This window comes from Phyllostomus discolor, chromosome 4 (genome assembly GCF_004126475.2).
Source record: "Phyllostomus discolor isolate MPI-MPIP mPhyDis1 chromosome 4, mPhyDis1.pri.v3, whole genome shotgun sequence".
NCBI classification, from domain to species: Eukaryota; Metazoa; Chordata; class Mammalia; order Chiroptera; family Phyllostomidae; genus Phyllostomus; species Phyllostomus discolor.
This window is the reverse complement of record NC_040906.2, coordinates 135509702-135517273: the sequence shown is the minus strand read 5'-3', so window position 1 is coordinate 135517273 and position 7572 is coordinate 135509702. Positions and strand designations below refer to the sequence as shown.

The 7572-nt window shown below is 38.7% G+C and overlaps 1 pseudogene; it reads right to left on the bottom strand.

Moving 5' to 3' along the window:
• Positions 1-276: 276 nt before the first annotated feature.
• Positions 277-7201, bottom strand: LOC114495015 (annotated as a pseudogene).
• Between the last annotated feature and the right edge of the window lie 371 nt (positions 7202-7572).

Sequence of the window (7572 nt, the reverse complement as noted above, 5' to 3'; positions counted from 1 at the left end):
GGACAACATAGAGACCCTCTATTGATTATGGAATATGTCAGTGCCATTTTACTCCTTTTTTTGCAAAATAAGCCATATGTATGTGTACATATATTATATATGTATATATGTCATGTATATATTAAATGTGTATATATATTATGCATATATTATATATGTACTTATTATATATAGACACACACACATACACATCCATACACAATTTTGCCCTTCTCAAATAAGAAAAGACCCAAGCCATTGGGATGGTGTGGAAGGGAAGGTCCTGATAATACACACCTTGCCTCAGAGATATTGAGAGTTTGGCTCCAGATTATGGCAATAAAGCAACTATCACAATAAAGTGAATTACACACATTTTTTTGTTTTCTAGTATATATAAAAGTTATGTTTACACTATACTATAGTCTATTAAGTGCAAAATAGCGTTATGTCTCAAATATGTCCATATATTAAAAAATACCTTATTGCTAAAACTGCTATCATCTGAGTCTTCAGTGAGTCACACTCTTTTGCTGGTGGAGGTTCTTGCCCTCATGTCGATGGCTGCTGACTGATCAGGGTGGTGGCTGCTGAAGGCTGGCATGGCTGTGGCAACTTAAAATAAGACGACAGTGAAGTTTACTCCAGCAGTTGACTCTTCCACAAATAATATCTCTGTTGCATGTGATGCTGTTTGATAGCATTTCAGTCACAGTAAATTTCTTTCAAAACTGGAGTCAACCCTCTCAAACCCTACTGCTGCTTTATCAACTAAGTTTATGTAATATTATAAATTATGTGCTGTCATTTCAACAATCTTCACAGCATCTTCACCAGGAATAGATTCCATCTCAAGAAACCACTGTCTTTGCTCATTTATAAGAAGCAACTCCTCATCCATTCAAGTTTTATCATGAGAGTGCAGCAATTCAGTCACATCTTCAGGCTCACTTTGAATTCCAGTTCTCTTGCTGTTCCCACCACATCTGCATTTACGTCCTCCATTGAAGTCTCAAACCCCTCAGAGTCATCCGTGAGGGTTGGAGTCAATTTTTCTAAACTCCTGAGAATGTTGATATTTTGACCTCTTCCCATGAATCACAAATGTTATTAATGGCATCTAGAATGATGAATCCTTTCCAGGTTTTCCATTTACTTTGCCAAGATCCATCAAAGGAATCACTATCTAGGGCAGCTATAGCCTTATGGAATGTATTTCTTCAATGATTAGACTTGAAATTAGAAAGTGCTCCTTGATGTATGGGCTGCAGAGTGGATGTTGTGTTAGCAGGCCAGAACACATCAATCTCACTGTACATCTCCATCATAGCTCTTGGATGGCCAGGGGCATTGTCAATGGGCAGTAATATTTCAAAAGGAATCTTTTTTTTTCTGATCAGTAGCTCTCAATGGTGGCCTTAAAATATTCAGTAAACCATGTTATAAACAAGTGTGCTGTCATCCAGGCACCCAGGCTTTGTTGTCCCCTTTATAGAGCACAGGTTGAGTAGATTTAGCATCAGGCCCTGGGATTTTTGGAATGGAAATGAGCACTGGCTTCTACTCAGAGTCACCAGCTGTATTAGCCTTTAACAAGAGTCTAACAAGAGTCAGACTGTCTTCTGAAACTTGAAGCCAAACATTGACTTCTCTTTAGCTATGAAAGTCATAAATGACATGTTCTTCCATCTACACTGAAAATCTGTGGGGTAGCCACCTTCATTAGTTGTCTTAACTAGATCTGGATGACTTGCTGCAGCTTCTACATCAGCACTTGCTGCTTCACTTTGCACTTGAATGTTATAGAAATGGCTTTTTGCCTAAACCTCATGAACCAACCTCTGCTAGCTTTGAATGTTTTCTCTGCAGCTTCTTCACCTTTCTCACCTTCATTGAAATGGAGAGAATTAGGGCCTTGGTCTGGATTAGGCTTGGTTTACTGCAGCGATTTTCAACCTTTTTCATCTCCTGGCACACATAAACTAATTACCAAGATTCTGTGGCACACCCCAAAATATGTTTTTTGCCAGCCTGACACATAAGAAAAGATAGGTATAATTTTGTTTTTTAAAAAGATTTTATTTAGCCCTGGCTGGTGTGGCTCTGTGGATTGAGCACCAGCCTGTGAACCAAAGGGTCGCTGGTTTGATTCCCAGTTAGGGCACATGCCTGGGTTGCAGGTTAGGTCCCCAGTAGGGGGCACTCGAGAGGCAACCACACATTGATGTTTCTCTCTTTGTCTTTCTCCTCCTCCCCCCGTCTAGAAATAAACAAAATCTTTAAAAATATATATTTTACTTATTTTTAGAGGGGAAGAGTGTGAAAAACAGGGGGAGAGAAGCATCAATGTGTGGTTGCCTCTCGCATGTCCCCTACTTGGGGATATGGCCTGCAACCCAGGCATGTGCCCTGAATGGTAATTGAACAGTAACCCTTTGGTTCACAAACTGGCACTCAATCCACTGAGCCATACCAGCCAGGGCCAAAAATAGGTATAATTTGGATTGATTTACAAGAAATAAAATAGCAATTACCTACCATTTTTGCTCCAAAGTGACTTTAAAATAATCAGGTGCGTGTACTTGCATATAAGGATTTGTGGATTTCTGGTACCAAGATTTAACCACCCAGACATAACCTTATTATGTGACCAGTAAGATGTAACTCTATTATATGATCTATATGTTTAGGGTCAGGACATGGAACTCATACTGGATGGGTATTGTTGCACTGATTGTTGTCATTTTTCTATTTGACAGTCTCAGTGAAAAGAGGTCAGTGGCCCTGACTCGTCAAATATGGCATGTTTTCAAATTTCTTGTGACACACCACTTGAAAATCACTGGTTTAAGAGAATGTTGTGGGAGTTGTGGCTGGTTTGATCATCTATCCTGACCACTGAAACTTTCTTCAAAGGCTGTTTTGTTTTTTATCACTCATGTGTTCTGAAGTAGCACTTTTAATTTCCTTCAAGAGCTTCAACAACTTGGCTAGCAGTAAGAGGCCTTGCTTTCTGCTTTTCTTGGCTTTTGACTGGCCTTCCTCACTGAGTTTAATCATTACTGGCTTTTGACTTAGAGTGAGAGACCTGCAGCTCTACCTTTCACTTGATCACATAAGAAGCCATTGTAAGGTTAACAATTGTCCTAATTTCAACTTCTGGTCAAGATGGAGGCACAGGTAAACACAGCTCACCTCCTCACACAATCACAGCAAAAACTACAACTACACTACAAAACAACTGTCACCCAGAATTCTCAGAAAACTGAGCTGTATGGAAGTTGAACAACCAAGGAATTAGTCACATCATTTCAGACAGGTAGGAGGTGCAGAGACATAGAGATGCAGAATGGGTGGTCCCACAACCATGTGTGGTATATAAAAATTGGGGAGGATATCTCAGGAGTGAGGGCTTCCAGCACTACACCAGACTCTCCAGCCCAGGGTTCCAGTGTCAGGAAGGTAAATCTCCACAACTTCTGGCTGTTAAAACCAGTGGTGTCTGGGGTGGGGAAAAAAAACTGCAGGATTATCAGGTGTCTTCTCTTAAAGGGTTTGCCATGGACTTAAGACTTACACAGACTCACTCCCTCTGGGCTCCAGCACCAGGGCAGCAGGTTGAAGGGTACCAGTGACATACGGGGGGAAATGGAAGTGTCTAGCATCAGGGTGAGTGCTGTAAGACAGCTCCCTCCCAGACAAAACTCTAGAGTCCAGGCAGTGGTCATTGTCCCTTTTCTGAACCCTCCCCCGCACAGAGCCACAGAGCAGTGACACCAATCAGAGATTCCATTAACCTGATTCACACAGGTTTCCCCACACTGGCCATTACCTAACTTACTACATCCAATTTACCAGTGCACTTTTCTACAATAGGCCATGCTACTAAGATAGGGAGTCATAGCAACTCTACTTAATACATAGAAACAAACACAGGGAGTCTGCCAAAATGAGGAGACAAAGAAATATGGCCCAAATAAAAGAACAGACTAAAACTCCAGAAAAAGCTAAACACAGTGGAGATAAGCAATCTATCAGATGCAGAGTTCAAAACATTGGTTGTTAGGATGCTCAAGGAACTCACTGGGTACTTCAACAGCATAAAAAAGACACAGGCAGAAATAAAGTTTACCCTAAGTGAAATAAAAAATTCTAGTGAATCAATAGTGGAGTGGATGAAACCAAGAATCAAATCAATGATTTAGAACACAAGGAAAAAGATTCAGTCAGAACAGCAAGAAGGAAAAAAGAAAAAAAAATGAGGACAGCATAAGGAGTCTCTGGGACAACTTCAAATGTGCCAACATTTGAATCATAGGTGTGTCAGAAGAAGCGAAAGAGCAAGAAATTGAAAATTTGTCTGAAAAAATAATGAAAAAAAAAACTCCCTAATTTGGTAAAGGAAATAGGCATTCAAGTCCAGGAAGAACAGAGAGTCCAAACAAGATGGACACAAAGAGGACAACACCATGATACATGATGATTAAAATGCAAAAGGTTAAAGACAGAATCTTAAAAGCAGCAAGAGAAAAGCAGATGGTTACCTACAAAGGAATTTCCATAAGACTGTCAGCTGATTTCTCAAAAGAAACTTTGCAGACAAGAAGGGAGAAGCAAGAAGTATTCAAAGTGATGGATGAAAAGCAAGGACCTACAGTCTAGATTAGTCTATCCAAGAAAATATCATTTAGAATTGAAGGGTGATAAAGTGCTTCCCATACAAGGTAAAGCTAAAGGAATTCATCATCACCAAGCCACTATTAAATGAAATATTAAAGGGATTTATTTAAGAAAAGGAAGATCAAAACTATGAACTTTAAAATGGCAATACATTCACAATTATCAACCATTAAATCTAACAACAAACAACTAGAATAGGAACAGAATCATAGATCTGGAGATCATATGGAGGGTTATCAGTTGGAGAGGGGGAAGAGGAGATTGGAAGAAAAGGTGCAAGAGTTAAGAAGTACAAGTTGGTCGGTACAAAATAAACAAGGGGATGCTAACAGTGGTGTCCAAACTGTGGCCCATGGGCTACATGTGGCCCAGAATGGCTATAAATGCAGCCCGATGCAAAATCGTAAATTTACTTAAAACCTTTTTTTTTTTTGCTCATCAGTTTTCATTAGTGTTTGTGTATTTAATGTGTGGCTCAAGACAGCTCTTCTTCTTCCAGTGTGGCCCAGATATACCAAAAGTTTGGACACTCCTGGCAGGAAATGGAGTAGTCAAAAAACTGAACATGCATGACCCATGGACTATGGGTGGAGATGAACTATGCATGAACTATGGGTGAAGACTGCCAAAGGAAATGGGGGTTACTAGATGGAGTGAGGCAGAAAGGGAAAAACTGGGACAACTATAATAGCTAATCAATAAAATATATTAAAAAAAAACAATTTCAATATTGTTGTGTCTCAGGCAACAGGGAGGCCTGAGGAGAGACATGAGGAATCATCGACCAGGCAATGGAGCAGTCAAAACACACACATTTATCAATTAACTTTGTCACAGCATGTGGGTACATTTCATGGCACCCTAAAACAGTTGCATCAAAGATCATCAATCACAGAGATCACTATCACAAATATAATGATAGTAAAAAAATGTGAAATGTTGTAAGAATTAACCAACATGTGACGGACACAAAGTAAGCAAATGCTGTTACTCTGCTAGGCTTACTTGACACAGGGCTGCCACAAACCTTCAGTTTGCTAAAAACAAAACCAAAACCAAAAATGCACAGCATTTGTGAAGCACAATAATGTGAAGCACAATCAAACAAAGTGTTATTCATCTTTAGCTCAGAAAAGATAGAATACCTTCTTGCTTTAGTTGAGCATTTCCTCATTGTTCTCTTTAGAGTAAACACTGCAGTTCTGTTTAAACTTGCCTTCCTTTTGGATTTTTTGACCACTCTGTTTACTCAGAAGTGCTAGTCTAACAGTTAGCTAATCTGTAGTTTATATAAAAGTTCTTGTATTTTCTTATGACGTCTTTAGTTATGTAACTAGATAAGATCAAATAAATTCTTTAATTTTAAGGTTTTCTGTTATTCTCTGTGCTCCAACTTTTCTAAAACCATGTGCCTAAAATAAAGTTTACATTTTAACTTCAAAATGAATTTAGAATCACTTTAATAGTTTTATTATATACCCTTGAAACTATTATGAAGAATGATTTATCATTGTATGAAAACATATATACAGAGGTGGGCCAAAGTAAACTTACAGTTATGAGTGACATTCTGAGTTAAACCTATTGTAATAATCATAACCTGTATGTCTTTTTCCATAAAAACATCTATAAACCTACTTTGGCCTTCTGCTATATATATGTCTATATTTAATTACATGATTTATATAAATATCTTTTAAAATTTCTATGCATTAAGTGTCGCAGGTTCGATTCCCAGCCAGGGTACATGCCTGGGTTGCAGGAACCCCCAGCAACCACACATTGACCTCTCTCTCTCTCTCTCTTTCTCTCTCTCTCTCTCTCTCCCCCCCTCTCCCTCTCTCTCTCTCCCTCCCTTCCTTCTCTAAAAAATAAACAAATAAAATCTTTAAAAAAAACCCCTTTCCTTTAAAAAAAATTCTATGCATTAAAATATTAATACTCATTTTTATAGCAAATCCATATGAAAAGCAAGAAATTTATTAAATGTCAAATATTATATAGAAATATTAACCATATAGAGTAGGAGAACAGATAGCTCTAATTTATGTGAGGTACAAATTACATGTTTTGGAGATTCTAGCCCTCTCTGTTTTGGTCAGGGAGAAACAGAAGAACCAGACTCCAATGGTCAATATTTACTCTCCTCTCCAGATTAACTTTAACTCTTAGGAATCCCAGAAAGAGATAAGGAAGAGAGTAAATGGCACTTCAGGATTTATAGTCCTTCATATTTTTCTTTCTCTAATCCATTTTTCTTTGATTTTATTTTTAGAAAGTGGTATGGGGTATATTTGTAACTTTGTATTGCTGATAGTTGAGTCTATTGCTCAGCCCTCTCTTTTCCTCTTAAGGCCTTCAGAATAACCTTTGATTTCTGTGATTCTAAACTTTTTATCTACATGTTTTCCTCCATTCTGTTTTTCTCATATAGGTTCCCTTTTTGTTGTTCTGCCGCCATCATACTTTCAAGAAAACTTTTAAGAGCTCTTTTATTATGATAAGTGTAGCAGAGCCTGCTAATTGCCTACCTGAATGCCATTCTTGACAACTTCCTTACAAGGAAATTTGGAATTACTCCAAGCAGTCTAGGTACAGTCTCCAATTCCCAGCAGGTACATAGTGGTAGCAATGAGATATTGTTGGGTAGGGCTTCCAGGAAGGCTCTTCAAAAGCTCTCACTTGGTAGGAGTTGTGCCCTTTGTCTCTCCTCTTTGATCCTTCTTCTTGCTGGGAATGCAGACAGAATGGCCTGGAAGGTGACTCTAAGGAAGGCAGCCATGTTTCTCTGGTGGAGCAGAAAGGTATGAGGAGCCCTGGTCACTGGTAACTCGGGAGCTGTCATTCCAGTTCCAGACTCCTTTTCTCTAGACCTCTGTTGAGTCATAGGGCATGTATTTCGATTTTCTATTG